This window comes from Lepisosteus platostomus, unplaced genomic scaffold, assembly GCF_059453375.1.
Source record: "Lepisosteus platostomus isolate fLepPlt1 unplaced genomic scaffold, fLepPlt1.hap1 Scaffold_54_H1, whole genome shotgun sequence".
In the NCBI taxonomy this organism is placed as follows: Eukaryota; Metazoa; Chordata; class Actinopteri; order Semionotiformes; family Lepisosteidae; genus Lepisosteus; species Lepisosteus platostomus.
Window position 1 is genome coordinate 117,090 of NW_028291672.1, and position 22,212 is coordinate 139,301.

General features: G+C 51.7%; 4 non-coding genes across 4 annotated transcripts; 2 read left to right on the forward strand and 2 right to left on the reverse strand.

Moving 5' to 3' along the window:
• Nucleotides 1-15,446: 15,446 nt before the first annotated feature.
• On the reverse strand, nucleotides 15,447-15,588 carry LOC148632936 (U4 spliceosomal RNA). Its single transcript, XR_015934098.1, has one exon. It is a non-coding gene; the product is annotated as a U4 spliceosomal RNA (small nuclear RNA).
• A 2,931-nt stretch (nucleotides 15,589-18,519) lies between these two features.
• On the forward strand, nucleotides 18,520-18,683 carry LOC148632937 (U1 spliceosomal RNA). Its single transcript, XR_015934096.1, has one exon. It is a non-coding gene; the product is annotated as a U1 spliceosomal RNA (small nuclear RNA).
• A 635-nt stretch (nucleotides 18,684-19,318) lies between these two features.
• LOC148632938 (5S ribosomal RNA) lies at nucleotides 19,319-19,437 on the reverse strand. Its single transcript, XR_015934133.1, has one exon. It is a non-coding gene; the product is annotated as a 5S ribosomal RNA (ribosomal RNA).
• A 1,286-nt stretch (nucleotides 19,438-20,723) lies between these two features.
• Nucleotides 20,724-20,865, forward strand: LOC148632939 (U4 spliceosomal RNA). The gene has a single exon (XR_015934097.1). It is a non-coding gene; the product is annotated as a U4 spliceosomal RNA (small nuclear RNA).
• The last annotated feature ends 1,347 nt before the right edge of the window (nucleotides 20,866-22,212 follow it).

The window sequence follows — 22,212 nt, forward strand, 5'->3', positions numbered from 1 at the left end:
CTTCTCCGTTAGCAGGGTTAAGGTTAAAGAAAAAAAAACATTGCTGACTTCTTTTTTTTTTAAAGCCGCTAGCGCTGATTAGCAAGGTTTGTATTTCATGTTTTGCAAGTTGCATCCATTTTAAGAAAAACAAGTCGCGTTAAAGACAGGAAATGAATACTTGCAAGTCTAGCCGTAGGCGGTTGTCCGTAAGGACCAGTTCTGTTTGAGAAGACAGAACAAAGAAGGCACCACCGGGATTCAAAGCCAGGATCTCCTGTTTACTAGACAGGCCTTTTAACCAACTAAGCCACGGCACCCCAGGAGCACTGTCCTTTTGCAGCCACTTGGACACAACACTCAGACACATCTGCATTCGGTGTGTGCTCCGCCTGCTCGCTGAGCAAGTTGCCACCTTTACATACAATAGCAACATCGACACCAAGAGAAAGGATGACAAATGGCTTTTATCTGGAACTTTTCATGTCCAAGGAGCTCAATGTACTTTCTGTGTACAACAGGGCCACTGAACTCCACACTGGCCACTGAACCACAGCAGTGGCTTGCTGGCTTGACATCTCCCAAGGAAAATGTTGAAATCGCATGTGGAACAGGAAAATGACCCTCGAGTACGAGGGAAAAAAAGAAAAAGATAATCTGGAGCGCGCCAACCCATGTCCGGACAGCCCAGTTTCGTCGACAAGGTGGCTGAGTGGTTAAGGCGACGGACTGCTAATCCATTGTGCTCAGCAGGCATTGGTTCGAATCCCTTTCTCATCGCTCTCCATGTCTGACACGTGTGCCTGTTCGACGTTGGCCCTCCTGTTGTTTGCTCCGGTGCTAGAACCGTACATTTTCTAGCGGTGGCTGAACATGGTATAGTAGGCCAACGTCGGTATCGAGCAGTGACAGTAACAGTACTTACTGCGCCCCATAAGAAATCGTTTGTCCCTCTTCAAAAGAGATTGTGCGATGTCCTGCGGCGTTCCCAAAACAAACCTTTGACAGTTTGAAAAGAGGAATTTATTCTGCTTCCTGTGCGTGCAGTAGTTACAAAGTTGGACGTCTTTACACGATCTGCTGCAGTTTTCAGTGGGTGGGCTTTGTCAAATGGCTTGGAAAAACGCACTGTGTTTCGGCTCGGGAAAAATCATGAGCAGTGTCCTGCATGTTTTCTGTGTATAGCTGTCCTTTAACGCATACAGAATTCATTCGAAATCATTGATTTCTCTAATTAACAAGGGTCCCTTTTTGAACCTGCGAGAAGCATTCTTTCAATGTAACAGATTTACTCCGGGGAAAGGCAGCATGACATTGAGAGCAGCTCAAGCTTTCAGCACCCGTATCGGACTGCGTGTATGCAGACACCGCTCAGAATCCCCTGTAAGATTCTCCTTCAATTCCGTTTTGCAGTGCTTTAGCTCTTTCAAAAGGCTTCGCTTTGCTAGTCACAATCCAAGGCTCATGACAGCATTTGAAACCAATGGCCGGGAATCGAACCCGGGTCAACTGCTTGGAAGACAGCTATGCTCACCACTATACCACCAACACACGCCCACAGGCGCCCTGCAGGACACCACCAGAGAATGCTCACGATTTCGGAAGCTGTCTCCGGGACGTGCTGATTCCACACATCCTGAATAAATCATGATATTGTTAGTTGCTGTAGCTAGACGTTCAAATGAGTTTCATGGCCAGATGGACTGTTTCCTCCAGCGGTATAGTATTGCAGTGAGACAGCACGATGCCTGCAAGACTATGTCACGCTAAACGCCACAGATTGTGTTTGTGTTGGACAGTTGGACCCTACAGTTGGACCCTCGTCGACAACCTGAATAGCTTATTCAGAAGCAGTGCTGGACCGGGAACGAACCAGCTTCTTCCCAGGCACAAGAGTGACTTGTGAGGACTCGCGGTCACACTCTGTGCATAGAGACTTTCTACCAGCCAGCCGGACTGCTGGTAGATCCCCTCGGAGCAACGACTGCCCTGCGCGCCGCAGTCAGATTCCTCCGCCCGTCCTACTTCGAGCTGCACCTTGACTGGTTGGCCGGTAGCCAGAGGACGCCGGGACAACGCCCATTGGACAACCGCTGGAACAGAGGCTGCAACAGAGCCTGTCAGCTGGTTTGGTGTTCGTGCCGGGAAATTCCAAATCCATACACAGTGGATAAGTATACCCCATGTTCTACATTCCGTCTCGAGAATTCAATTGTACCTCAACACAAGTTATTATCAATTTAATTCATGAGTAATGTATTTACTTCCGAGTTTAGAGTAACAGTGGGTAATAACACTGATTAGCGATTTGGTAACCGAACGATATATATTGACATATATTCTCTGTTGTGTATCTCTTTGTGTTTTCATCTCTTTGGGATTATATACCTTGTATATTGATAACCCTCACAGTAAGGTCTGCCACTCGTATCCAGGCAGACTAGTATATGTTTAGTGCACAATTTATATTAATAAATGTATCTAGTGTATTGAACCCCTGTGTGTGCGTTGTTAGTTGTTCTGACGATTGATTTTCTAAAAGCCCCAACGAACAACCTCGTGATTACTGCTACAATTAATAATTGTCTCAGTAAACCCATCAAACCATTACATTTAATGGCGTCCCTGGGTGGGCGAGTTTAGAATGAAATGAGAATCAGTCGCACAGAATAACTGATGTTGCTGTGAGTTCAAGTTCAGCACAGCACCGCGGCTTCTATACGCGAATACCGGGTGTGCTGATAACTGCGTAAAGAAATCCCCCTGTTTTCTAGCGTTTAGTGTAACGTGTGCTGATTGGAAATCCATCTGCTCGGGTGTCTAGATTCCATACTGTATTTTGGAAAAAGAATAAAAAAAGTAATACTCTTAAAGTTTCTCTGACGTAATGACAATGGCTGCTAAAATGTCTGAAGTGGAGTCGCTTATAAGTACTATTTCTAGCGACGACAATCCTGGTTACTGGAGTGGTATCGAAAAGTTGAACTTTGATGATATTGAGAAGCTGCAAGTAGATTTAGTAGCTAAGGTAGCGAACCAGCTTAACATAGGAGGGTCTGTGAACGCAGTTCTGGTCCTATCGAGTTTCACCTTAAATCTAGCTAAACAGCTGGAACTGTCTTTGTCCGAGCTGACAAAGTTTCAAAAGCTTCAGGGAACGCTAGAAAGATATAAGGCGGAGCGAGTTGAGTTGTTGGATATAATCAGAGAAAAGAGAGTGAAAAATGAGGAAAGTGAAGACTGACTCAGGGAAGTTTTAGGTAAATTAGATGACTTGTCTGCTAGAGAAACTGCGGCTGAGGTAGCTAGGAGAGACCTGGAAGCGAGCTTGAAAGAAAAAGAAAAAGAAATTGAGAGTTTAAATGAGCTCAGCCAGGAAAGGCAAAAGGAGTCAGATGCTGCCGTACTGGAAGCAAAATAGACTAGATCCCACTTGCATGCCAGCCCACCTAGCAGCCCGGAGTGCTCACCCAGCGCGCCGGGAGGAGGTTTCTCCCGGCCAGGGTCTGTGGTCGGATCGGCATGGGGGAGATCGCCAAGTCCTGCGCGAAACGCAAGGGCGAGTCAATTCAGGCATAGACCCCCTGCTCCTGATCACGGCCGTCTCCCTGCCCGCGGAGAAACCGTAAAAATTAACCTCCACTCCCTGAGGCAGTTAGCCAAAGATGTAGAAAGGTTTGACCCGTCAGTGTCAGGGAATAATGTGGAGACCTACATCGATGAGCTGAGATATACTTTGCAGTTTATGCCCGAAGCGTCCGAACAGGAAAAGGCTATGTAAGTAAGGAAAACTACCAGCCGAGCGGTCCACGAGTGGATGTCTAGACAAGGACCGGAGGTCTGTAATAGCTTTGAGGAGCTGTGTCAGGCAATGATAGGAGAATTTTCGGCTTTTATCGATCCCATAGCTGCCGTGGCCGCTGTGCACCATATTAAGCACGAAAAAGCTGAAGCCCCTCGTGACTATTATCAGAGGCTTAGGCGCACTTATTTTGCAGGGCGGAATGAAGAGGGTTGCGAAGAGAACGTGAATTTCAAAGGTTTATTCATTGCTAATCTGCATCCCTCAGTCAGGAAAATGATTGTGATGCACACTGATGCAAAAGTGATGAAAATGGCTGACATTAGAAGGTTGGCTCAAAAAGCCTGGGGAGCTGAAGTCTCTGCTTTCTCAGAGCGAAAACCTGCTAAAACGGCCGTGTTCGCCACTAAAGCCAGCAGGGTTGACAACTCGCCTCAGCTCGAGGCAGCTGAGGTTCCTGAGCTCGCTAAGCCCGGCGCAAAATAGGCAGGCAGGACCGCACTAAACGTCAGAGCCGCCGTGAGCGCTACGGGGAAGGCAAGGGCTCAGGCAGAGCCTATCATAAGACTGGACGAAGGGAGTCGACTGCAGCCCGCCTGGCCAGGCTTGAACAAGCCCTGCCTGAGAGATCAGGACAGGGTAAACCTTCCGCACCGAATGCCGGAAGTGTGAATGAGCTTAGGGGGACCACTGGAGGAGGCGGGGATCCGTCCCAAGCCCCTCCCTCAGTCTATCTGATTGGGTGGGAGGGTTCCTGCCTGGAAGAAGGCTGTGACTCTGAGTTGGGCGCTGACCCCGCCCCTGAAGTCAAAGAAAAGGCAGGCTTCCAACAATTCTTAGGGAATCTCAGCCAGAAAGGCAAAGCAAGGCGTATTGATATCAAGGTTTCTCTTGAAAACGTCTTAGATAGAGAAGCACTGATTGACACTGGGGCTGAAATTAGTTTGATGTCAGCCGATCTACTCAGCGAGCTCAAACGAGTAGCGAAAGGAAAAGGCATCAGACTTAAGGTAGAACCGTGTAAGATAGATATTTCCAGCTATACCCAGGATCATGCCAGGATCACACACCGAGTGTGGGTGGCACTTAGGTTCGGGCCAATGAATGTGGTGCATCCTGTTTACATCTCTAGGTTTAAAACAGAGCCACTACTCATTGGCCAAGACCTGCTTGACAGGCTGGAGCCTCTGGTGGACTGCCAGCGTGGAAAATTGTGGGTTCAGGTCAAAAACCCTAAGCCTGTTGCACAGCAAAAAGGGGGATTCAGTGGTTATGCTGTGATCACACAGTGCCCACTGAACACTATAGCTGAGTTGGAGGTTCCTCCTGGTTCCTCTGGACGAGAATAAATGTCTCTTCTTGCTTTCCAAAACTACAGGGAAGTCCTGCCCAGGCCAGCACTCCCACGGTCTCCCAACTACAGGAGCAGTGCTCCGAGCAGCTGCTTGACCCGCCAGGTAAAGCACACCCCCTTTTCATCCCTGAAGAAGAGTGGATCTCCCTGTCCGGTAATGAATGGGAGTCCTTTCTGTGCACCCTGGTACCTCAGGGGGTCCAGGACTACCGCCCCATGGTGGTGGGAGGGGGTCCAGGTGGCAGAAGTGCAGGTTGATGATGTAATTCTTAGCCTCAGCTCTGAGAAGTCCATAATCAGTGAAGGTCTGTTCGAGGACCTGTCGCGAAGCTGTCAGGTGACCCTGGTGACGCAGTCACAGGTTCTGTGGTGGGCACCCCCACCTCATAGGTCCATTTGGAGCAAAGGAAGCTGTGTAGCTTCCATCTCCATCGGAAAAAGGAAGTTTGCTCACTACTTCCAGGTAGCACCTCAGCTGACCCATTCGGTCTGTATTGGTGCAGACCTATTGGTTCGACTGGGCGCCCAGCTGGACACAGTAAACAGTGTGCTGTGGACACGGGTGGACCCAGATGCCCACTCTCTAAGCGGCGACCCCGAGAACATTCGGTCAGGTCAGACGATTCCTCAGGCCTACCAGGTAGTAAACGAATCGGACCTGATCGTTCCTGCGTCAACAGCAGGGTTTCCGGTACGCCTAAAGAAGGGACAGAGAATGGACGCTGAGATGGTTTTCTTCCAACCATCAGCTCAGTTTATCAGACTGAACCTAGCAGTCTGTTGTACCCCCCAGACTGGAACGGAATGGCCGAGCCACCTGCCTGTTGGTGCAGAACATAGCAAAACAAGATGTCAAAATCCCTGCTCGCACTGACATGGGACTGGTAATTGACAATGGTTTCTATGATTTCGAACTGGCCATCCCAGTACTGGGGCAGCTCCCTGGTCCCTTGGCCAGGGAGGGGGGAACCGAGCAGGTGTACTACACCTACCCTCGGCGGATGATTGCAATTATGCCAATAGAGGGATTCTGCAACCAGGAGGTGTGCAGGGTGGACCTTAGCGATAAGGATGAGATGGTTGTGTACACAGTACACGCAGGTGTTCCGATGGACCACTCAGCCGAGAGTGCGACCCAGGATACCGCCATGCCGTCAAAAGCGGGGTTCCTAGAGCAGGTACAGGAACAGGTTGGTAAGGCAGATGCCCTGGAAATGGAAAGCCAGCGTCAGCAGCTGCGTCAGAATTTCCAGGATTTCCGGGAAGTGTTTGCACGGGACGCCTATGACTGCGGGGTGACGGATTTGAACACAGTGCGCATTCCCACGGCCCCTGGTGCCCGCCCAACCTATGTCAGGCAGTATCGCATTCCCCTCACGGCATACGAGTCCATAAAGCAGACGTTGGATGCTCTACTAGAGCGTCAGATCATAAGGGAGTGTAACTCCACTTATAACTCCCCACTGTGGCCGGTGCTGACACCCAGTGGTAAATGGCGTCTGACCATTGACTACCGGCAGCTGAATAAACAGGTTCCTTTGTCACGATGGCCAATGATCTACCTAGATCAAGAGTTAGCCAAGGTGACAACAGCGAAATATTTCACCACAGTGGATGTGGCCAATGCGTTCTGGACCCTTAAGGTAGAACCAACAGACCAGTACAAACTGGCCTTTTCCTTTGGAAACAGGCAGTTCACCTGGAATCGATGCCCCTTTGGGTATTCCAACTCCCCATCGGAGTTCAACATATTTCTGCACAAAGCCATGAGTGATGCAGCCGCCAGGGGCAACCTGGTCTATGTGGACAATATTCTGATGCGGAGTCAGACCTGGGAAGAACACATGGCCGAGATCAGGCATGTGTTGACCCAGCTCTCCTGTGCAGGGGCCAAACTGTCCCTGGCTAAGGGACAGTGGTGTAGGACCCAAGTGGAGTACGTGGGACTGTTGGTTGGAGCCCAAGGCATACAGCCACAGTCCAGCAGAGTCCAAGCTATCCAGAATATGAAGTCGCCCACTAACCTGTCTGAACTGCGCAGCTTTCTGGGAGTATGTAATTATTCCCAGCAGTTCATTGAGGATTACGCTGAAATAGCAAGGCCCCTCCACAAGCTGTTGCAGAAAGACGTGCCCTTTGAGTGGGGGCCTTCCCCAGAACAGGCTGTGATGGAGCTGAAGCGCAGACTCGGTAGTGCGCCGAGCTTGGCCTACCCTGACAAAAATAAGGTCTTCTACCTTGAAGCAGGGTTCTCAGAGCACTGCCTTGGGGCTGCTCTGAGTCAGGAATATAACCAAGAGCGAAGGGTGGTGGCATATGCCAGTCGAGCCCTGAGCCCAGTGGAGCAAAAGTTCTTGGACTGCGAGAAGGCCCTGTTGTCTACGGTCTGGTCGGTAGAACACTTCCGTAGTTATGTTGGGGGACAAAAGATCATCATCGAAACTTGCCACCAACCTGTGACATTCCTGTATAGCCAGAGACTGAAAGCGGGCAGGGTGTCAAATAGCAGGATTGTGGCATGAATGATGGCCCTACAAGGCTATGAGATAGAGGTACGTTATGCACAGAGCAAGAAAATGTACCTGGGACAGGGCCTGGCTTTGGGCCAAGTGTGTCATGGCTGTGACACTGACATGGAAGCTCCAGAAACAATTCCCGCTGCTGAGCTACCGAACAATCATTGGTACTACGATGAAAACGTGGGCCAGGGCTTACCCATGGCCTATGTTGACGGTTGCTCTTTTCGCCACGAACAGCAGGTGCTAGCAGGGGTAGGAGTAGTCTGGCAAGACAATACTCCCTGTGGGCCGACCCGCTATAAGCTAGGACCAAAGACTAGTCAGTATGCGGAAGTAGCTGGGGTGCTGATCACCCTCCAGCAGGCCCTGACACATGGCCTTAAACAGTTTGTCATCTGTAGTGACTCGAACTACGCCCGACATAGCTTCGTGTCTCACGTTCCGTATTGGAAGGGTAACGGCATGAAAAATGCCCGGGGCAAGGAAGTAAAGAACAAAGAGTTGTTCCTGGCCAGTGACAAGCTCACGACCGAGGCTGGAATGATGGTTTACTGGAGGAAGGTGAAGGGACACTTCCAGGTGAAGGGACCCGACAAAGACGGGAATGATGAGGCCGACCGGTTGGCCAAATCTGGCGCCTTAGAGGGTGAACCCTGGCAGTTCCAGCAGGAATGGCTACCCCCAGAATTCGTGGCTGAGGTCAAGACGGTCACCCGAAGCAGGGCTAGACAGGATGTCGGAGCTGACCCTCAATCTGTAGTGCTTGGGTCACAGGGTTTTAACACCGATCTTGCGGAAATGCAGAAACAGGACCCAGCAATTGGGCAAATGTATCAGCATATCGCTGACCCAGTGCGTCAACCTCTTTCGGAGCAGGTGCTGAGCCAGTCTCTGGAGCTGAAGGAGCTGGCAGAGGTGAAAGACAACCTAAAAATTATAAAGGGGTTGTTGGTTTGTGTACCAGTTGCACAAGGTGTCCCAAAGTGGGTAGTTCCCCACTGTCATCGGGGGGTCATGATCCAACACGCTCATGACGAACCCTGTGGGGGTCACCGGGGAATCAAGGCTACATACGACACTATCCAGCAGGTGGCATTCTGGCCTCACATGGGCCAAGACATCGCCGCGTATGTAAAGGGGTGTCTGACGTGTAGCCAGTTCCAACCATCACGGCCCTTGCACCGTGCACCACTCCAGAAAAAGGGCATGACATTCACCTGGTCCAATCTTCAAATGGATTGGGTGGGGCCACTGGTGAGGTCATCCAGAGGGAACAAATATTTCCTCACTGTTACGTGTGCATTCACAAAATGGATTGAGTGCCTCCCAGCACCCAACGACACGGCAGAGACAACTGCAGTGCTGTTGGTGAACCATGTGTTCAGTCGATGGGGATTCCCCCTGACCGTGGACTCGGATCGGGGAACCCATTTCACAGCTACAGTAATGGCAACCCTGTGGAATATGCTTGGGGTCAAGATCCAGTTGCATATCTCCTACCACCCTCAATCCTCGGGCCAGGCAGAAAGGGCAAACCGAACGGTGGTTAGTATGCTAGGAAAATATATTCAAAATTATAGTGGAACTGTACCATGTGCCTCATCTATGTTCCAGAATGGGAATCCTAAAACTGCCACGGCTGGTCCTGACAGTACTGTGGATCACCTCGACACAGCCCCTTGAAGTTGTGGAACCTGGTCCTCCTACCGGCATAGTCCTGCAGGAAACCATAGTCCTCTCCATGGAAATCTTTATGGTACAATCTTTTTTTTTTTCTTATAAAATATACTTTATTCCGAAAAAAAACACATCTCAAAAGGAAACATCTCACACGATAACACTCCACAAAATTAAAACATCGGCGGAACGGCGGTGATTGTCCGTTATCAATCCTTGCAAGGGTGGGCGGATTTGCGCTATTATGAGAGTCCCTCCAAACCCTACCGCTTGCTGTAAACCATTAATCCCTGTACAGGGTCCATAGGCCTTTCCAGCGCTCCTTTGCCGTGGAGAAACCCCATTTAGCAACGTCGTGCTTCATCCTCCTCCTGAGGTCCGCCAGGATCCTCTCTTCCAGGTCCCTCGCTCCCCACTTGTTGTTGTGCCGGATGAGATTGTTCCTCGCGTCCCACAGGCCTTTCTTTGTGAGGGACAGCAGCAGCCACATCAGGAACTGCGTCCCCCTGTCCAGTCCGGTAGGTGCCAGCCCCAGCAGAATGTACTGGTAGCTGAGCACCGCATTCGTTTCCAGGAGTTGCATTATGTTGTCCATTCTGCCCCACACCGCCTTGGAGAAGGGGCAGCTCCAGAAAACGTGCTCCTGAGTCTCCTCGACGAAACACGTGTCCCGGGGGCAATGCGGATTCCTGGAGATCGAGTGTCTGTAGAGGACCTCTCTGGTAGCCAGTCTCTTGTGTACGGCCATCCAGTTGAGGTCCTTCAGTTCGTTGTCCAGTTCTTTCGACCAGATGCCCCCTCACCTCTTTGTACAGAGCTCTGTGGTTGGTGCAGAGCTCTGGCTGTCTCGTGGCCTCGTACCTCCTGCTCCACTTGACAGCGTGGGTGTAGAGCTCTGGTCGCCTCTCTGCCTTGGGCCAAGTGTTTGACCACTGGACCAAGTGCCTCATCGGGATGGAGAGCCACAGCCTGACAAAGTACTGGTACTTGTGGCCGATGGGCTCCCGCAGCGCCCGACAGAGGTTGCAGAAGAAGATGCAGTCGAGTTTCAGGGGGAAATGTGGGACATCTCGACCCCCTTCCTCGACCGGCTGACACATCCGGTTCCTCGTGATGCACTCGTACCTGCCGCCCCAGACGAAGCCGAAGATCATCCCTTGCAGCGCTCGTCTGAGTCTGGCCGGCAGCGGGTACACCACCTCCAGGTAAACCAAAGCCGGCAGGACGTCTGCTTTCAACACCATCACTTTCCCCGTGTAGGACAGCGACCGCGTTTTCCATAGACCCAGCTTCGTGTTCATCTTGGCGATCCTCTCAGTCCAGTTGTTGGTCTCGTTGTCCCGGCTCTGGAAGGAAACCCCAAGTATTCTGAGGGGCTCCGTGCAGAGCTCGAGACCCTCCGGCGCCGTCGTCCTGTGCTTCCAGGGCCCAAAGAACTTCAGTTTGCTCTTTCGGTGGTTGAGCTTCGACCCCGAGGCTCTGGAGTATTGCTCCATGACCTGCAGGGCCCTCCTCAACCCCCTGTCCGACCTCAGGAACAGCGTTGTGTCGTCGGCGTACTGGGAGATCTTCAGGGTTTCCCCCGCGCCTCCCGGTATCTCCAGGCCGTCGATGACGGGGTCCCGTCTCACCACCTCTGCTTAGGTCTCTGTGAAGAGAACATAGAGAAGGGGTGAAAGGGGGCAGCCCTGTCGTACTCCGGATTCCTGGGGAATGAAATCCCCCAGGTTTCCGTTCACGTTCACTCTGCTGCCCACGTCAGAGTACAGAATCTGAATCCAGCGGCTGAAACTCTCTCCGAAACCGAAGCGTTCCAGCACCCTGAACAGATAGCTGTGGTTCACTCTGTCGAAGGCTTTCTCCTGGTCCAGGCTGACCACCATCATGGGCACGTTCCGGTCCTCGGCCCAGGCGATGGCGTCTCTGGTCAGCTGGAAGTTCCAGCTGACGGATCGCCCCTCCACCCCACACGTCTGGTCGCTGTGGATGATGTGGGGGAGGGCGGTTCTCAGTCTGCCGGTCAGGAGCTTGGACAGGATCTTTACGTCCACGCAGAGCATCGTGATCGGCCTCCAGTTTTTGAGGAGGAGGATTCCCACTCCGGAAGAGTGGACCCCTCCTACGCTCCAGCATGATTCTCCCTTCGTCCATTCCCTGGTGAATGTCAGCTTGTCGCTTTCATCCTTCAGGTGGACCTCCTGTAAGAAACAAACTGAGAAAGACTTTGAGGCCAGATCATGAAAGACTCCCCGTCTTTTCACCGGGTCTCTCAGCCCTCTCACGTTGGTTGTTAGGAAGGTTAGTTTCACAGTCATGATTAAAACTAGTGAAAGTTAAACCTCCTCTCTGTACTTACAGTAGAAACTTGGGAGTCTACATCTTGGCACTGTTTAGCCTAGATGTAACTCCTCTCATTCGGGTCCTGGGGGGAATATGCTGGGCTCCCTCCAGGTTTCGCTGGGGACTGAAAAGTAAACATGCTGGACAGGTCCAGCCCTACCATTAGTCCGGGCTCCAGGGCGGCTTCGAAATAATCCTCGTCGTCCTCGAGGATACTCTCCGCCACCGCTTCGGGAAGGCTCCTTTCTTCCCTTTTTCCGGGAGTTTCGGGGGCCTCCAATTTCTCCTGGGCCTCGGGGGAGGGGGGCTCCAATTCCTGGGCTGCCTCTACCTGTTGTTCCTGGGCCTCGGGGGAGGGGGTTCCGACTTCCTGTGCTGCCCCTTCCTGTTGTCCCTGGGCCTCGGGGGAGGGGGTTACCTCTTCCTGGGCTGCCTCCTCCTTTTGTCCGTGGGACTCGGGGGAGGGGGGTTCCGTTTCCTGGGCCTCGGGGGGGAGGGTTTCCATTTCCTGAAGCGCCTCCTCCGGTTGTTCCTGGGCCTCGAGGGAAGAAAGTTCCGTTTCCTCTAGGACGAGGAAACGGTTTTCCCTTACCACTCTCTTTTTATGTCCTTCCGAAGGTGGATCCGCCCTGGGTCTCTTCTCCCGCTTTCGCTTTCCCTTTTTGCTGGGAGTTATGCAGGGCCCTTCCTCCGGTCGGCCATCTTGTCCCTCTTCCTGGCGGCCATCTTGTGGCACCGATGCGGCTGGGGGTGTGGCCTCGGCAGTTTCGGTTCTCAGCGGGGGAGGTGCGGGTTCTTTGTTCTCAGCCCTCTCCCTTTGTCTGGAGACCGGTTTCTGCCTGCCGGCTTCCACCACCTGCGCAAACGAAGGTTTGCTTACCTTGCATTGGCGAAGGAGGTGTCCCTCGGCGCCGCATCCGTCGCACTTTTTGGCTGCCCGGCAGGTTTTTGCCAGGTGCCCGTCCTCATTGCAGTTGTGACATCTGACGATGTCGCATGTGTTTGTCTTGTGGCCGGACTGTCTGCACTTGCTGCAAAAATCCGGCATCCTGGGGTAGTAGAGGTACCCCCTGTCGGCTCCGATGTTGAAGCGAGCCGGGGGGTGCTGGAAGCCGTCGACGCCTTCTGGGTCCTCTTTCAGGAGGACTCGGTACTGGCGTTTGCCGTACCAGACGCCTTCGTCCCTGACCTCTGTCGGTTTTCCCACCACGGTTACATACCTCCTTAGGTACGCTGTTACCCGTTCCGCTGGTACGTAGGGATTGTATGTGCAAACCGTAATGGTCCTCTGATTCGTCTTCCTCATAGGCTCCGGCCTGAAATCAGAGAAACCAGGGTGCTTACCTTTCTCCCTGATCAGTCTCGTTGCCTTTTCGTACGATGCGTCCGTAGCCATGTAGGCCTCCATGTATCTCTCTGCGTTGTTGTCCTGGAGGCAGTAGAGATCTCCGGCCACCAACTGCAAGATCCCTCGCAGGAAGGTCATAAAGAAGGCCTTTGCAGTCGGCATCGGCTCTGTCTTCTTTGTCCAGTGGAACCGGATCAGTGTCCTCTTGTCTGCCATCTCTGAGGGAGAAAGAGGGAAAAAAAAAGGAGGGAAAGAGAGAGAGCAAAAAAGAGCTAAAGGAGCAGCGAGGGAGCCCTGGCCTTTGTCCTTGTGGGCAAAGCCCAGCTAGGTGGAGGCGCAGGAGGAGAGAGAGAGAGGAGAGCGGAAAGTGCTTCCGGGTCTCAAGGAAGAAAGCAAGCACCGCGGGCAGGCCACGTGTACCTGCTCCCAGCCAAGAGGCCAAGGAGGCAGAGAGAGCGAGAGAGAGAGGGAGCGGATAGTGCTTCTGAGTCTCGAGGTGGGAAGCAAGCACCGCGGGCAGGCCACGTGTACCTACTCCCAGCCAAGAGGCCAAGGAGGCGGAGAAAGAGGGAGAGAGAGAGAGCGAGAGAGAGAGGGAGTGGATAGCGCTTCCGAGTCTCGAGGAAGAAAGCAAGCACCGCGGGCAGGCCACGTGTACCCACTTCCAGCCAAGAGGCCAAGGAGGCAGAGCAAGAGAAAGGGGGAGGGGAGAGGAGAGGAGAGAGCAGAGAGAGAGAACGTTGCTGCCGGATCCCACCCAGCTCAGCTGCTGCTTGGCCTTAACCCCCTAGGCTCAACCTAGAGCGATACCAGCCTCACAGGCTCACAAAGGCTCACACTACGATACTGCCACTGCGCAAAGCTGACGGTTGCCAGGCAACCGCGGGGATCCTATGGAAATCGTTATCGATTGTCTCATGGCATGTCGTTGCGGAAACGCTTCATATTTGTCGTCTTCTTCTTCTTCTTCTAGCTTGAGGTTTTGAAGAATTTCATGACAGACAAGGGCTCCGTCGGGAACAAAGGGCGTTGTGAGAAAACCGTTGCTTATTTTCAGCAGCAGAAATACAACCCTTTAAATACAAGATGACAGAACAATGACGAAGGGCATGCCGGGAGGAACTCATGCACTACAGAGGAAAGGGGGCGGGCACGTACAGTTCACATTCAAGCCACAAGTACTCTTCTTGGATGTTGCACAAACAAATCCTAACGTCTTGAAAGCATTGCAGCATGTTTGTGTCCCACTTCCCGTGGCTGCGGGACGACTGACACGAACGGACAAACACAATCTGTGGCGTTTAGCGTGACATAGTCTTGCAGGCATAGTGCTGTCTCACTGCAATACTATACCGCTGGAGGAAACAGTCCATCTGGCCATGAAACTCATTTGAACGTCTAGCTACAGCAACTAACAATATCATGATTTATTCAGGATGTGTGGAATCAGCACGTCCCGGAGACAGCTTCCAAAATCGTGAGCATTCTCTGGTGGTGTCCTGCAGGGTGCCTGTGGGCGTGCGTTGGTGGTATAGTGGTGAGCATAGCTGTCTTCCAAGCAGTTGACCCGGGTTCGATTCCCGGCCATTGGTTTCAAATGCTGTCATGAGCCTTGGATTGTGACTAGCAAAGCGAAGCCTTTTGAAAGAGCTAAAGCACTGCAAAACGGAATTGAGGGAGAATCTTACAGGGGATTCTGAGCGGTGTCTGCATACACGCAGTCCGATACGGGTGCTGAAAGCTTGAGCTACTCTCAATGTCATGCTGCCTTTCCCCGGAGTAAATCTGTTACATTGAAAGAATGCTTCTGGCAGGTTCAAAAAGGGACCCTTGTTAATTGGAGAAATCAATGATTTTGAATGAATTCTGTATGCGTTAAAGGACAGATATACACAGAAAACATGCAGGACACTGCTCATGATTTTTCCCGAGCCGAAACACAGTGCGTTTTTCCAAGCCATTTGACAAAGCCCACCCACTGAAAACTGCAGCAGATCGTGTAAAGACGTTCAACTTTGTAACTACTGCACGCACAGGAAGCAGAATAAATTCCTCTTTTCAAACTGTCAAAGGTTTGCTTTGCGAACGCTGCAGGACATCGCACAATCTCTTTTGAACGGGGACAAACGATTTCTTATGGGGCGCAGTAAGTACAGACGTTTAAAAAGCTCCACTCACTCCGACGATGCAGCATGAAGAAACGCAACCTAACGTTTGACAGAAAAAAGCCGGGCGCCGCTACGAGCAATATGAAATCAAACTGACAGCACACGGCGTTTCGCGCTGACTCAAAAGTGATCTCGACAGACGCTGTTCTCTGCATAACGCTGAAAGAGCTAAAGAGCGTTTCTGTTGAGACGTAACAAGCTCGTTTCTTTCTACCATGATGTCATCATGACCCAATCTGTCTTTAAACACCTTGCTCAGTCTCTGACGAGACTGTCAAAAATTGCTTTCGCCGATTGTATTGCAAACCGGCGGAAGCGGGATATTGGGAAAAGTTTTCAACTAGCAATAATCGCGCCTCGGCTAATCCTCACAGGCTACGATACTGCCACTGCGCAAAGCTGACGGTTGCCAGGCAACCGCGGGGATCCTATGGAAATCGTTATCGATCGTCTCATGGCATGTCGTTGCGGTAACGCTTCATATTTGTCGTCTTCTCCTTCTTCTAGCTTGAGGTCTTGAAGAATTTCATGACAGACAAGGGCTCCGTTGGGAACAAAGGGCGTTGTGAGAAAACCGTTGCTTATTTTCAGCAGCAGAAATACAACCCTTTAAATACAAGATGACAGAACAATGACGAAGGGTATGCCGGGAGGAACTCATGCACTACAGAGGAAAGGGGGCGGGCACGTACAGTTCACATTCAAGCCACAAGTACTCTTCTTGGATGTTGCACAAACAAATCCTAACGTCTTGAAAGCATTGCAGCATGTTTGTGTCCCACTTCCCGTGGCTGCGGGACGACTGACACGAACGGACAAACACAATCTGTGGCGTTTAGCGTGACATAGTCTTGCAGGCATAGTGCTGTCTCACTGCAATATTATACCGCTGGAGGAAACAGTCCATCTGGCCATGAAACTCATTTGAACGTCTAGCTACAGCAACTAACAATATCATGATTTATTCAGGATGTGTGGAATCAGCACGTCCCGGAGACAGCTTCCGAAATCGTGAGCATTCTCTGGTGGTAGGGGCGTTCAAGATGGCGCTCAGGTGGGAGGTAAAGTTTAGTGGTTGGGGAGTTTTTTTGAGTTTTTCATGACCTGAATGTTAATTTTTGCTTTTTTTGACTACAGAAAAATAAGGACTTAACACTAGTTGTTTAAACTTCAGTTATAATTGAAAGAAAAAAAAACGATTTTTTTTTAGGTTTAAAAAGTCCGATATGAGTAACACTGGGAAAAGAAAAGAGAGTGCTGGGTCTTCGAAGGAGAACTCTAAGATACCTCAATCGTATATGTATAGCACTACAAAAAAATCGATGGCAACTAAAGGGAAAAGTGAAGCAGCTGCAGGGGCAGCAAGAGGGCGGAGGCGCCGCGCGCCCGGCCGACGTGTTGGACCGGTGCGCTTTACGTGCTGAAATAAACACGCGACAGCCCCGAAATGTTTCCAGAGTGCTGTGCACTGAAGACTTGCCTGGTGCTCCTCCGTGCAGATTGTTTGTCCTCCTCCAGTGCGGGACGAGCCAACACAAGGGAGCGCATTCGCCAACATCCAGGCACGCAATGCGATTTGGAAAGCAGCTCCTTTCCAAAGAGTTGCACACGAACGATCCTTCAGTCCCGCTCGGGGGGCACGGAACCCCCGCCACACACAGCTTCAAGTAGCGAGTCAGGTGCCTGGATGTTGGCGAATGCGCTCCCTTGTGTTGGCTCGTCCCGCACTGGAGGAGGACAAACAATCTGCACGGAGGAGCACCAGGCAAGTCTTCACCAGACAAAAACCTCCAGTGCACAGCACTCTGGAAACATTTCGGGGCTTTCGCGTGTTTATTTCAGCACGTAAAGCGCACCGGTCCAACACGTCGGCCGGGCGCGCGGCGTCAGAGCAAGAGGCTCCTTCTCGCTGCCCTTCCGCTGTGTTGCAGGGCCCCGAGAGGGAACCCGGAGCGCCCACTTTGTGGGGGGCGGGGGACCGCGTTCGCGCTCTGCCCCCGGTCTCTTGCGCGAGTACTAAATCTCACGGACAGGGGGGCCTCGTCATTGATTGTTACAGGTGAGACGGGGATTAGGAGGAGACCCCGACTGATGGGTAAAGGGGAGCACTAACACCAGAGGGACACCCCCGGCGTCTCTTTTTGAGAGACGCCCTGGGGTTTCCTAATGGCCAAGGAGGGTCGGGACCTCGGTTTGACGCCTCCCGCGAAGGACGGCACCTGTTTGTGCAGCAGAGTGTCGCCATCAGGAGGCTGGGGCGTAAGAGAGCCACACAGCCCGCAGGGTGAGCGCTCCCTACTGGTCCCAGTCACACCTCTTGCAGGAGCAGCAGCAACCGGAGCTTTTCCGGGGTGGAATCTCCCATCCGGGTGCCGGCCAGGCTTACACCTGCTGGGCTGCCCCGGGGGTGAGCCCAGTCGAGAGTCGCAGGGCCAGATCTAGTCACCGGGGAGAAACGATACAAGTGAAGGATTGCTCGGCTCTCGGCACTTGAAAAGACCGACAAATGTCTTGTTCCCGCCGGAGCTGAATGTACCCGCATGTGTGGTGTCGTCTTCTTCCCCCGCCCCGCTGTGTTTGCTGTATTGTCTCTGAAGCCGGCCCCCCCGAGACGAGACGGGCTGTTCCTTTGCCCCAATTAACACTTTACAGGTGCCATTCCCCGGCATTGTGGCCATTGTCGGTGCTCACACGCGATAAGATAAGGCGGAGGAGAGCGGGGCATGCCCAGCGGCAGACATTCAAGGAGGGGGCAGTGCGAGGTGAGGTGAGGTGCGACACGCCGGAGCCCCGACGCAGCTAATGCGGAGCACTTGTTGGACTGGCATCGAAAGGACGTGTGCGCACGGAGCGAGCCTTCCCTGCGGCGGAGCGCGGGAACTTTCTCCCCCCCTCCCGCTGCAGGAGTTGTGTGCACTGCAGCGGTGCCGAGAGAAAAGCACAGAAGGCAGCAGGCTCTGGAGAGCAGGTAAGAGACGGAGCCTTGTGGGCAGGAGAGCAGGCCCGTTTTTTGGAAATTGCTGAAAAGGTTTGTTCGGTGTGTGGCAGGCGCACGTCGCGAGCTTGCGTGGCGATCTGCCGGTCTGGAGTTATGCAAATGAGGCCGAATTGCATCCCGGGACATGCTGCGAATCCGCAACGGCGACTGCAGATGTGTAGGAAACGGCGCGCTCGTTTTCTCGTTTTGCCCACACTTTTGAGTGTTAGTGTGGCGTGTGAGTGTGTGAAAGAGTGGGCCCAGCAGGAGGCGGTGGCGTGCGGGGCGAGGAGGTGGCCTAGGCTGCGCGATTTGTGCTGTGGGTGCGGGCCGCTTGCAGGGGCCTGTTTAACTCATACTTACCTGGCAGGGGAGATACCTTGATCAAGAAGGAGGTTCGCCCAGGGCGAGGCTCGGCCATTGCACTCCGGCTGTGCTGACCCCTGCGAATTCCCCAAATGTGGGAATCTCGACTGCATAATTTCTGGTAGTGGGGGACTGCGTTCGCGCTCTCCCCTGATGTGCTTGGTCCAAAATCAGATACGGGAGGGTTAGGACACCACGAGCTGCGTGGCTGCGGAAGGATCCCGGTTGACAGGAGTGGACGCCGCTGCTGGTTCTCGCTGGCTTTTAGTTAGGGGTCCGGAGAAGCATCTCAAGCTAGTTCCACTACTCCTTCCGGACGTTCATTCCCTTTTCAAAGTCAGTCGTTTTGCTGTAGTCTGCGTTCTTTAGGCTGATTATCGAGGTTAGCCTTTATTTGGTCATGGGGGGCCTCGGTACTGTATGCTGAGTCTAAAGACAGTTTCACCCGTTTTCTGATTGCTCGGTTCTGTACCAGTGCAGACATGTCAAACAGTGAATGGCTGTACCTCTATTGTATCCGTGCTCAATGAATGAAATCGGTAACAAATGAATATATGTCTAGTTATACGAAAAACGAGTGGTTTATCGACTCATCTTCATTTGCAGATTTAGAGGCAGCTTCGATATTCGTTTTACAGACGGGTTTTTTTTTTTGAATATGGGTCACACACATGCCACAGCAACAAAACATCTCTAGAGATGAGGCTATAGATCACCTTTCCATCCTGCAGGTTTTCCTCCCAAAGCCTACGGCACCAACGGCGACCCCTGCTGGCCGGGAGAGCAAAAGCTTACAGCACCTGGTATTCCCAGGCAGTCTCCCATCCAAGTACTAACCAGGCCCGACGCTGCTTAGCTTCCGAGATCAGACGAGATCGGGCATGTTCAGGGTGGTGTGGCCATAAGCGAAAGCCCCGGCGCCTGACTCGCTACTTGAAGCTGTGTGTGGCGGGGGTTCCGTGCCCCCCGAGCGGGACTGAAGGATCGTTCGTGTGCAACTCTTTGGAAAGGAGCTGCTTTCCAAATCGCATTGCGTGCCTGGATGTTGGCGAATGCGCTCCCTTGTGTTGGCTCATCCCGCACTGGAGGAGGACAAACAATCTGCACGGAGGAGCACCAGGCAAGTCTTCAGTGCACAGCACTCTGGAAACATTTCGGGGCTGTCGCGTGTTTATTTCAGCACGTAAAGCGCACCGGTCCAACACGTCGGCCGGGCGCGCGGCGCCTCCGCCCTCTTGCTGCCCCTGCAGCTGCTTCACTTTTCCCTTTAGTTGCCATCGATTTTTTTGTAGTGCTATACATATACGATTGAGGTATCTTAGAGTTCTCCTTCGAAGACCCAGCACTCTCTTTTCTTTTCCCAGTGTTACTCATATCGGACTTTTTAAACCTAAAAAGGTTTTTTTTCTTTCAATTATAACTGAAGTTTAAACAACTAGTGTTAAGTCCTTATTTTTCTGTAGTCAAAAAAAGCAAAAATTAACATTCAGGTCATGAAAAACTCAAAAAAACTCCCCAACCACTAAACTTTACCTCCCACCTGAGCGCCATCTTGAACGCCCCTACCACCAGAGAATGCTCACGATTTCGGAAGCTGTCTCCGGGACGTGCTGATTCCACACATCCTGAATAAATCATGATATTGTTAGTTGCTGTAGCTAGACGTTCAAATGAGTTTCATGGCCAGATGGACTGTTTCCTCCAGCGGTATAATATTGCAGTGAGACAGCACTATGCCTGCAAGACTATGTCACGCTAAACGCCACAGATTGTGTTTGTCCGTTTGTGTCAGTCGTCCCGCAGCCACGGGAAGTGGGACACAAACATGCTGCAATGCTTTCAAGACGTTAGGATTTGTTTGTGCAACATCCAAGAAGAGTACTTGTGGCTTGAATGTGAACTGTACGTGCCCGCCCCCTTTCCTCTGTAGTGCATGAGTTCCTCCCGGCATGCCCTTCGTCATTGTTCTGTCATCTTGTATTTAAAGGGTTGTATTTCTGCTGCTGAAAATAAGCAACGGTTTTCTCACAACGCCCTTTGTTCCCAACGGAGCCCTTGTCTGTCATGAAATTCTTCAAAACCTCAAGCTAGAAGAAGAAGAAGACGACAAATATGAAGCGTTATAGCAACGACATGCCATGAGACGATCGATAACGATTTCCATAGGATCCCCGCGGTTGCCTGGCAACCGTCAGCTTTGCGCAGTGGCAGTATCGTAGCCTGTGAGGTTTAGCCGAGGCGCGATTATTGCTAGTTGAAAACTTTTCCCAATACCCCGCTTCCGCCGGTTTGCAATACAATCGGCGAGAGCAATTTTTGACAGTCTCGTCAGAGACTGAGCAAGGTGTTTAAAGACAGATTTGGTCACGGTGATATCATGGTAGAAAGAAACGAGCTTGTTACGTCTCAACAGAAACGCTCTTTAGCTCTTTCAGCTTTATGCAGAGAACGGCGTCTGTCGAGATTACTTTTGTGTCAGCGCGAAACGCCGTGTGCTGTCAGTTTGGTTTCATATTGCTCGTAGCGGCGCCTGGCTTTTGTCTGTCAAACGTTAGGTTGCGCTTCTTCATGCTGCATCGTCGGCATGAGTGGAGCATTTTAAACGTCTGTACTTACTGCGCCCCATAAGAAATCGTTTGTCCCCATTCAAAAGAGATTGTGCGATGTCCTGCAGCGTTCGCAAAGCAAACCTTTGACAGTTTGAAAAGAGGAATTTATTCTGCTTCCTGTGCGTGCAGTAGTTACAAAGTTGAACGTCTTTACACGATCTGCTGCAGTTTTCAGTGGGTGGGCTTTGTCAAATGGCTTGGAAAAACGCACTGTGTTTCGGCTCGGGAAACATCATGAGCAGTGTCCTGCGTGTTTTCTGTGTATAGCTGTCTTTTAACGCATACAGAATTCATTCGAAATCATTGATTTCTCCAATTAACAAGGGTCCCTTTTTGAACCTGCCAGAAGCATTCTTTCAATGTAACAGATTTACTCCGGGGAAGGGCAGCATGACATTGAGAGTAGCTCAAGCTTTCGGCACCTTTATCTGACTGCATGTATGCAGACACTGCTCAGAATCCCCTGTAAGGTTCTCCTTCAATTCCGTTTTGCAGTGCTTTAGCTCTTTCAAAAGGCTTCGCTTTGCTAGTCACAATCCAAGGCTCATGACAGCATTTGAAAACATTCGCAACTGCGTTGGCCGGGAATCGAACCTGGGTTAACTGCTTTGAAGGCAGCTATGCGCAACACTGGCTCGCTCCAGAATAAATCTCACGTCGAGGGCATATTTTTTTCCATTTTACCGTGAGTCGGGCTCAGCTGCACAGAGGAGAGAGCAGAGCAATGAGGTCACGGGGACAGGGGAGTCACACGCTAGCGGTTTGAATACGCGGAAGATCACTGAGGGATCCACAGTATATGGACCCTCCGTGCGCCATCAGTCCACACTCCGGACTCTGAATCCTGCCATCCGAGTTAAGATCTCGGCGAAACCTGAGGCGCAGTTCCTTCTTAAAACGTAATCTGGTGAGCATTTCTAGAATCGTACTTGTATAGATGCAGCCTTTAATGTGTTGCTAGGTTAAAATTGATGACTTCTTGTATTTCAGTAGGCAACTGCCCTCTTGATTTCGGATTTAATTTCTTTATTACAGGAGCGCTTTTATGAAGACAGAGTCATGTTCAGGTACTT